Source organism: Sus scrofa, chromosome 5, assembly GCF_000003025.6.
Source record: "Sus scrofa isolate TJ Tabasco breed Duroc chromosome 5, Sscrofa11.1, whole genome shotgun sequence".
Classification (NCBI taxonomy): Eukaryota; Metazoa; Chordata; class Mammalia; order Artiodactyla; family Suidae; genus Sus; species Sus scrofa.
The window spans coordinates 56,574,821-56,584,888 of record NC_010447.5 but is presented as its reverse complement, the minus strand read 5'-3'; positions in this window follow the sequence as shown (position 1 = coordinate 56,584,888).

The window sequence follows — 10,068 nt, the reverse complement described above, 5'->3', positions numbered from 1 at the left end:
AGCCCTTAGTAATTCCTTCAGGAGGGGCTTGGGGTATGTTCCTTGGGTTTTGCAAGTTCAAAAAATGTTCATTTTCATTATGCTTTGATGACTCTGGCTGTGTACTCCTCTTGAATCATGTACTTTATATCCCCAATGACTTGTACCACTGCTTCAGTGTCTTCTGCCGTTAATTGATTTTGTGAAAGTAACATTTTGACTTAAGCTTTTTGCCTCAATGCACAATAGTTTTTTCTCTTTCGATTCCAGTAAACTTACCGAACATAATTCAGTGTTGAATGTTTTGTGTCAGTTTTTCCTTAAGTTCAGCATACCCTCTCAGTCTGTAGATTTGTGACACATTTCTAGAAAGTGACTTTGAAAAGTATCTTTTTTCCCTGTTATATTTTTTATATTTTATTCATCTAGATACTACTTATTGCATATGTTAAGACCTTTTTAATCTGTCCTGTCTTGCTATTTTTTTTTCTAATTCTTTTGAATTCCTTTTTTTCTACTTCTTTGAATTGCACTCTATTCCTGACATTCTTTCCATGTGTTTAGCAGAATCTGCTGGTTGCCAGGGAAATATTTGTTTCCTGGGCTCTGCCAAATCATATTTCACTTCCTGTTGTCTTGCAGCATCTTCCCTGAACTCTTGTATATTTGATATGATCTCTTGTTTTATAGATATGGTAGCTTTATTTTGGTCTTTTTGTTTGATTTTAAGTTTATGGCAATATGTCTGGCCCAAATTTTTATCTGCCATATGGAAACATTTTTCCTAATTCATGTAGTTTGTCTTCCATTTTATCTGTTTTTCTTCCCTTATTTTCTTGTAGTAGGTTTGCATAGATGCTCATTTTTAAGGAGATGAGGCTTTTTTTTTTCCTGTACCAGCTACTGGCAAGAGATTTATATGGGAGAGATGTCATGTCCATGTTCTAGACTAGCAGAAATTCTTGCTGTTTGTAGGCATTTAAGTTCCTCATGATTTGGAGTTCCCGTCGTGGCGCAGTGGTTAACGAATCCGACTAGGAACCATGCGGTTGCGGGTTCGGTCCCTGCCATTGCTCAGTGGGTTAACGATCCGGCGTTGCTGTGAGCTGTGGTGTAGGTTGCAGACGCGGCTCGGATCCCGTGTTGCTCTGGCTCTGGCGTAGGCCAGTGGCTACAGCTCCGATTCAACCCCTGGCTTGGGAACCTCCATATGCCGCGGGAGCGGCCCAAGAAATAGCAACAACAACAACAAAAGACAAAAGACAAAAAAAAAAAAAAAAAAAAAAAAAAAAGTTCCTCATGATTCAACATTGTCTTTTTAAGTAAACTCTTTTGGCCTTAACTCTCCCTATCCACCAGAGAGATCCATGGCTTTCAGCCACTCCCATTGCATTCTTTACTGTGGCCCTTCCTCTACAACAAATTGTTTCCTGCAAATAGGAGAGTGCTATTTTCTTTTGTCTCTACCTTCCCTGCTTTTTTATGCCAAACTGGCTCCAGGAAAGCTGTTGCTAGTCTGCACACCTGCCCCATTGATCTGTAGAAGTTATGGGTCTACTTTCTTAGGAGAGGCCACCTTTTTTAATCTGCTGCCTTTGACTGAGGCCAAGGACTTGGAATTTGTATAAATATTACATTGGAGTAGAAGAAGTTTTTAATAGTGCTTGGAATGCATATAAACTCTGATTCACTTTGAAATGAGTAGTGGAAACAATAGCAAATCTAAAACTGAAAGTACTAAGAAATGGGGGTTGGATTTGCGATACCTGAGGCATCTGGTATTATTCAGTATCTCACCCTCAGACAAAACATCTTCCCCGTCAGAGTATGGAGGGGAATAATAATTAAAACTAAAATTGGAAGTGCCTAGCATATAGAAGCTGTTCAAAAAATTCTGGTTCTCTCATGAGATTGTGGGTTCAATCCCTGGCCTCACTCAGTGGGTTAAGGATCCATCATTGCTGTGAGCTGTGGTGTGGGTCACAGATGTGGCTCAGATCCTGCCTTGCTGTGGCTGTGGTGTAGGCCAGCAGCTGTAGCTCCCATTGGACCCCTAGCCTGGTAATCTCCATATGCCACGGGTGTGGCCCTAAAAAGCAAAACAAAACAAAACAAAAAAGGAAGAAAAATTCTGGTTCTCTGCTACCATAACGACACTACAAAAAAAGGGGGAAAATCACATGTGCAAAAATATACTATTTCCATAATACAATTCTAATCTTTTTATGGGTATAAACAAACATGCTTCTTCTGCTCCAGTTCCCTCCTACAAGGACATCCTTGAAACCCATCACTAAACAGCATCAGAAAGTTCATAATCAAAAGTCATGTCTCACTCTTTATGTGCTACTGGGTTTCTGTCATTCTTACAATAAAATTGTCTTGTATCTTTTTAAAATTCTCCTTTTATGGAAGGGAGGTTGTGATGGGTGTGAGAAGAAAGGCTGTGGAGGAATCTAGCCTAAGCAAGTCGGTGCTCTCTATAGGGGTTTTGCACCCATGGATTCAACAGTGGATCAAAAATATTAGAAAAAAAAGGAGTTCCATCATGGCTCAGTGGTTAACGAATCTGACTAGCATCCGTGAAGACACAGGTTTGATCCCTGGCCTTTCTCAGTGGGTTAAGGATCCAGCATTGCCCTGAGCTATGGTGTAGTTTGCAGACGCAGCTCAGATCCTGTGTTGCTGTGGCTGTGGTGTAGGCCAGCAGCTACAGCTCCAATTTGACCACTAGCCTGGGAACCTCAATATGCCACAGGTGTGGCCCTAAAAAGCAAAACAAAAAACAAAAACAAAAAAAAAAAGAAAGAAAAAAGACAATATTAGAAAAAAAATACCAGAAATTTCCAAAAAACAAAACTTGAATTTGCCATGCAGTGGCAACTGCAGGCATATCTTGTTTTATTGTACTTTATTGTGCTTAAGAGATATTGCTGTTTTACAAATTGAAAGCTGTGGCACAGAAAAGAAAATCATGGACTTGGAAAATAGACTTGTGGTACCTGATGGGAGAGGGAGGGAGTGGGAGGGATCAGGAGCTTGGGCTTATCAGACACAACTTAGAATAGCATGGAGAACTTTGTCTAGATACTCATGTTGCAACAGAACAAAGGGTGGGGGAAAAATGTATACATGTAAGGATGACTTGATCCCCTTGCTGTACAGTGGGAAAAAAATAAATTAAAAAAAAATTGTGGCAATCCTGTGTCAAGCAAATGTATTGGCACCATTTTTCCAACATTGCCTGCATTGTGTCTCAGTGTCACATTTTGTTAATTCTCATAATATTTCAACCCCTTATAGATTGAAATATCTATAAAAATAGATATATTTTGCTGACGGTTCAGATGATGGTTAGCATTTTTTGGCAATAAAATTAAAAAAAAATTTTATTCTAGTCGATTTACAATGTTTTGTCAATTTCTGCTATAGCAAAGTGATCCAGTTATACATTTATATACATTTTTTTCATGTTATCCTCTACTAGTGATTAGTTTTAGTTCCCTGTGCTATACAGCAGGGTCTCATTGCTTATCTACTACAAATGCAATAGCTTGCATCTATTAACCCTAAACTCCCTGTCCATCCCACTTCTCCCCTTCCACGTTGGCAACCATAAGTCTATTCTCCATGTCCATAAGTTTGTTTCTTTTCTATAGGTAGGTTAATTTGTGCCATATATTAGATTCCAGACATAAATTATATCATAGTATTTGTCTTTCTCTTTCTGACTTACTTCACTTAGTATGAGAGTCGACTAGTTCCATCCATATTGTTGCAAAATGTCATTTTGTTCTTTTTTATGGCTGAGTAATATTTCATTGTATATAAAATATTTTTAAATTAAGGAATATACATTATATTTTTAGATGTAATGCTATTGCACACTTAATAGACTACACTGCAGTGTGAATATAACTTTTAGGTGCACTGGGAAACCAAAAAAAAATTGTGTGACCTGTTGTATTGCATTTGCTTTATTGTGGTGGTCTGGAACTGAACCTACAGTATCTTAGGTATGCCCGTATTTACATAGCATTTACATTTGTATTAGCTATTGTAAGTAATCTAAGGTTTTTAAAAAGCATGTGGGAAGGTATGTGGAGGTTATATGTAAACACTACACCATTTTATATAAGGCACTTGAACATCCTTGGATTTTGGAATCTGGGGGGTTCTGGATACTGAGGGACAAAGAACTGGAAGATCTCTTACCTGGAACTTTGCAAGTCTGGGACTCAAGGATGGAGAAAAACACAAGTCAGCAAAGAGGCTCTGAGTGCATCTGTCACCAAACGCACAAGCCTGGATGGGTATAGGGAGCCAGATTTTAAACTGTGAGATCACAGAATAAGAAACTGGGAGTGGGGGAGTTCCCGTTGTGGCTCAGTGGTAACAAATCTGACTGGTATCCATGAGGACACGGGTTTGATCCATTGCCTTGCTCAGTGGGTTAAGGATCCGGCATTGCTGTGATCTGTAGTATAGGTCACAGCACAGACTTGGCTTGGATCCCACATTGCTGTGGCTGTGGTGTGGGATGGCAGCTGCACCTCTGATTTGACCCCTAGTCTGGGAACCTCCATATGTTGCAGGTGTGGCCCCAAAAAGCAAAAAAAAGAAATAAAAAAGAAAAGAAATTGGTGGTGGGTGGCAAACAGATCAAGCAGGGATGGAAGTCTGGGCAGAAAAGTCTGGTTGGCCTGTGTCTTCTCCCTTCATCATAGTGACACATGGGCTGGGGCTTGTAAAGTGACAGGGACAGAGCAGATTGTCAGCATCACCTTTCTGCCGACTCTGAGTGGGAACACTGAGGGGTAAGACACTTGTAACCAGCTTTAAACCCCTTCCAGTAACCAACAAAGTACCTTACGGAATGTAGGTGCTCCAGATTTATCTATTAAATTAATTTAAAAGATAATTACTACTTTGGATAAATACAGAGAAAGTATGATTATAAAATAAGGCTGATCTATAAGATAAGCATCAAAAAATCAGTACCATTCAGGTAGACAAAAGCACAGCTTTGCTAGTGACTTGGAATTCCAAAGTAAATACATGATACATGTTTTTAGGAGGTTTTTTTGTTTTGTTTTGTTTTTTGTTTTTTTTCCCACACAATAGCCACACCTTGAGTTTAATGCATTTTAATTTTTTTGGAACAATGATCCATTTTACCCATGGTTTCTGTAATTTCAGAGTTAAAACTGGCTAGATGAGTTGCAAATGTATGAAAAATGGTTTGGGAAAGCAATTTTTATTCATTAAGTTGTTTGTTTTGATGGGTAAAAAAAGCACATATCTTTTTAAAGCAATGTTTATTTCATGTTTTGAGTGGCAGCAAAAATAATTGCATGTTTGAAATCTCTGAAATATGTTTTAATGCCTTTAAAATGACTTAAGAGCAAATGTGCCAAATTTACTCACTGCTTAAGCCATTCCATGGTTGAACATTAGCTTCACTTTGCAAGCTTTATCGAGCTATTTAATATGTTCTACAATTATGTCTTTTAAACCCCAGTCCATGTCTGTACTGGTGGACTGATTAGAACATTTGATACACCTAAAGCAAGGTTTTGCAGAGAAGAGCTAGTAGTTGTATAGATGCTTGATTCTACTCTAAAAAATGGATATGAGTATTTTTAATATAATATAAAAGAATTATGCAAACATGGTCTTAGAGTAGGATTTTATAGGTAGATTCAATATGTATATGCCTGGTATATGTGCTGAGAATTAGTTTTCAAAAAAGATGAACTGCCTTTCTAATTTCACACCCTTTTCATTTTAATGAGACAAGGTGTTTAAAAGGATTTGGATAAGTCTATAAAATTCAAACCTAAGATTATTCTCCAGCATTTCCTGAGTGCCTAATAAATGTATATTTTAAGTTACTTGGAATTTCTGGAATTGTAGAATTCTTTGAACACATATTTGCTGATACAGATAGTAATTGGTAGTTGATTGTACACTTAGTATGTGGTAGGCAGTGTTCTAAAGTGCTTTCTGTGTATTAACTTTTTGAGCCTCACAGCATGCCTGTAAGATAGGTATGATTATAGCCATTATATTATAGATGAGTTCATTGATGGAGGCAGAGAAAAATGAAATGATGTGCCAGGCACTTTGGGAAAATGAAATCTTTGTGCCATGCTTTCAGGAAAAGGGGATTCACAGAATTATAGAATTTCGGGGGTAAAAACAAACCCCAAAGGTCATTGAATCTAGTCATCCAGCCAATACCAGTGCTCTCAAGCAATCTGTAGGCTGTCGTGGGGATGGAAGAAATAGCAATTCCATGGAATCTCTATAACGAGCCGTATAGGGACAGAAACAGCCCCGTCCTTATAGGTTAAACATGTTATATCAGGCTTTTATTATATTTACTGCTGGGTCTTAGATCTGGGATTTGGCCCGTGTTATTTCCAAATCCTTATATAATGAGCTGTGTTACTGCAGGCTTTTACCATTATAGCTATAAATTCAAACCACACAAATGCACAAAGGCATTCATCCAAGTGTAAAACTACTAGGGAGATGGGAAGAACAAAAACTAAATTGTTAGGTTTGGGGGCTAATTACTGGTGGCACTGGCGTGGCTAGATCTTGATAGGAAACAAGAGTAGTTTGGAAAGCTTTCAGGGGCATTGTGAAAGTCAAGTACAGATTTGTGAGGGTCAAATGATGTAGACAGATTTCAGATGGTGCAATGACATGCATACATTATTCCATAGAAAAAGGGTGCCTCTATGTTTAGTGCTTTCAGATTTGTCAACAGAATAAATGTAGGGGCTAAAGATCTGAGAGCTGTATCAGAGATGCTGTCATAGATACTGTTTCCGCAGTTTTTGAAGGCAGAAATAGTACCTTATTTGTATTTTGTATCCTTTGTGCCTTGCAAGTAATAGTCTTAGTATCACTTGTTGAATTTATATATGTGAGTGCAAAATAGCATGTAAGCAGATAGTTCCCACTGTGGCTCAGTGGAAACGAATCTGATTAGCATCCATGAGGACGCAGGTTCGATCCCTGGCCTTGCTCAGTGGGTTAAGGATCTGGCATTGCCGTGAGCTGTGGTGTAGGTCACAGATGTGGCTTGGATCTGGCATTGCTGTGGCTGTGGGGTAGGCCAGCAGCTACAGTTCTGATCCAACCCCTAGCCTGGGAGCCTCCATAAGCCACGGGTACGGCCCTAAAAAGACACACACACACACACACACACACACACACAAAAGATGTAAGCAGAGGAGAAACTTTGTCAGGAAGTCAAATAAAGCTTCATGCAATAGGTAATGTTTGAGTCTGCCTAAGGTTTTAGAGGTAGAGAATGGTGTGTGTGTGTGTGCGCGCGTGTGTGTGGGGGGTGGGGTGGGGGGAGGTAGCTTCATCTTGGTTCCTTTTTTCTTTCATATGAAAGAAAGCCACCAGCGTATCACTCCTGGTTTCTTCTCTCAGTCATCATTCTTCAGGGAACATGGAGTGATTTACCTCATTGGTTGGCTATCACCTAAGGAACTGAGGATTTGGAATTAGCTCCAATTATTCATCCTCTCCTCTTGGGAGTGAACCCCTTCCACGTCCTCAAAATATAATAATGGAGCAGGGGACTCTATATGGGAAGACCTGCAGTCATCCAGCACTGTCTGTCTCCAGTATTGGGTCAATAATGTTCTGGGGGTAGAGTATCAGGAAACCCACTGTTGCCATCTAGTAAGCTACATTCTTCAATTCAGCCCCATTGATTATAAAGGGGATGACTTGGTTCTCTCCCTGTTTGCTTCTTTGTCTTTTCTCTTGATTTATTCAGCACTTGCATAAGATTATCATTTCCTGGGCTTCCTCATATTTTAATATGACCACCAGGGACAGGCATTCCTGCAAGGGAATAGTATATGTGAAAGCATATAGAACTGAAAATGCATAATGTCAGAATTCTGTGTGACTGCAAGAATGAGTACAACAGAGGATAATCAGGATAACTGAGGAAGGATTAGGGTTGAATGAAGAAAGAACTCATGACAGCTAACTAGTATGCCTTTATCCTTTGGACTTTATGGTTCTCAAAATATGGTCTAGAGATCCCTAAGGTCTCTAAGAACATTTCAAGGGGGTCCAAAACTACATTCATAATAATACTAAGATGTCATTAATTTCTTCACCCTCATTTTTCTCTGAGTTGTACAGGGGCGTTTTCCACAGGCTACATAATATACAAAATTGCAACAAATGGAATGCCAAAGCAGATAGGAGACTTCCACCTCTACTATAATAGATCATCTTCTTTTAAGTCAGTAATTAAAGAGATTTGCAAAAATGTAAAGCAATGCCATGTGTCTCACTAGTTTTTCTAAATAGTTCTCTTTCATAAAAATGTTTATGTTAACATGTAGTGGATTTATTATTTTTAATGAATTAAATAAAAAATTAAAATTATATATATATTAACCTACAATAATATATTAATTTATAATACAGAAAGTATTAATAAATCATAACTCACATAACTAAAGCCATATGGGACCCCTCAATAATTTTTAAGACCACAAAGAGATCCTGATGTCAAACAGTTTGAGAATGTGTCCTGTGGAATTCCCGTCGTGGCGCAGTGGGTTAAGGATCTGGCATTGCCGTGAGCTGTGGTGTAGGTCGCAGATGCAGCTCAGATCCTGTGTTGCTGTGGCTCTGGCGTAGGCCGGCGGCTACAGCTCCATTGTACCCCTAGCCTGGGAACCTCCATATGTTGCGGGTACTGCCCTAAAATTAAAAAAAAAAGGACAAAAAGACAAAATAATAATAATAATAATAATAATGTGTCCTGTGTACAGTGAAGAACCTTTGGAGGTTTTAAAGTGGGGATCAGCATAATCTGGTTCATATTACATACTTCATTCTTCATAAGTTACAAAGAATGGCCATGCCCCACGTCAGTAAAGAAGTAAGAAATGAACTATTGGTACAGTCTTTAAATAGTGTAGTTTGACAAAATGTACCAGAAGAACGTAAATAAGCATACTTTATGGCTCAGAAATTCCACTTTTCAGAATTTATCCTAAGGAAAAAACTGAACAAATGTTAAAGATACAAACCTTATGTATTAATATTTATTGTAGTATTGTTTATAATACTTAAACAAAGATGACCTAAATTCTCATGTTATAGATCCTGACAATTTTGGAAATCACTCTACTACCTGGACTAGACTGAGCCTTGATTCTTCCTTTTAATTATAATTAGATTGAGAGTTCAGCATTTCAAGAGGAAGAGGCTGATTAAAGGATTTTATGTGCCCTTTATTTTCTATCAAATTCAACATCCAAATAATACCAAACTCAACCTGCACTGTGTTCAGCCATTTACTTCAAGGTGAGAGGCTTAAAAGTCCAAAGGGTCCAGACACCCAGAGAGCTGTCATTGTTCCCCCACAGGCTGAGAGACAGCAGTGATGGATAGATCATCCATGGCCACACAGTTCCACATTTGCAGATTTGACTGGGCTACTTTTCCTGAGATAAAGTTGTAGGTCTACCATAAAATTCTTTTACCTCTTCCTGTTGCCGTATTAAGGATATAAAATGAGTTTTTCATAAAACTTCTTAGTTTTTATATCTATATATATTTAATATATATATATATGTTAAAAAGGAACAAAATTCATAAGCTATACAAGCTCTAATCAAAGGAGTCACAGAAGTAACTCATTTTCCAGCAGTGCAAACATGCAGATTTCTTAGTGTAAGAGCACAGTGACCCTTGACAATACTAGATTTATTTCCTAAAGAAGAAAAGAAACCTACCATGGCTGGCACCAAAATTTTCAAACCCATTTAGTATTTCCCCAAGAGTCCCCAACAACAACTCAACAATAGGGAATTAGTAAAATTACAGTGCATAAATATAATGGGGTACTAGTAATCTCAAGAATGGAGAAAGCTATGATTTTTATCTTTGTGCCTCTCCAGCTAAGGTTTTTTTGCTTCTGTTTTCTTTTAGGATTTTTTTTTCCTTTTTCTCTGATTTTTTTATAATTTGGAAATGATATGTCTAGGTATAGTCTTTCTGGCATTTATCCTGCTTGGTATTCTCAGAGCT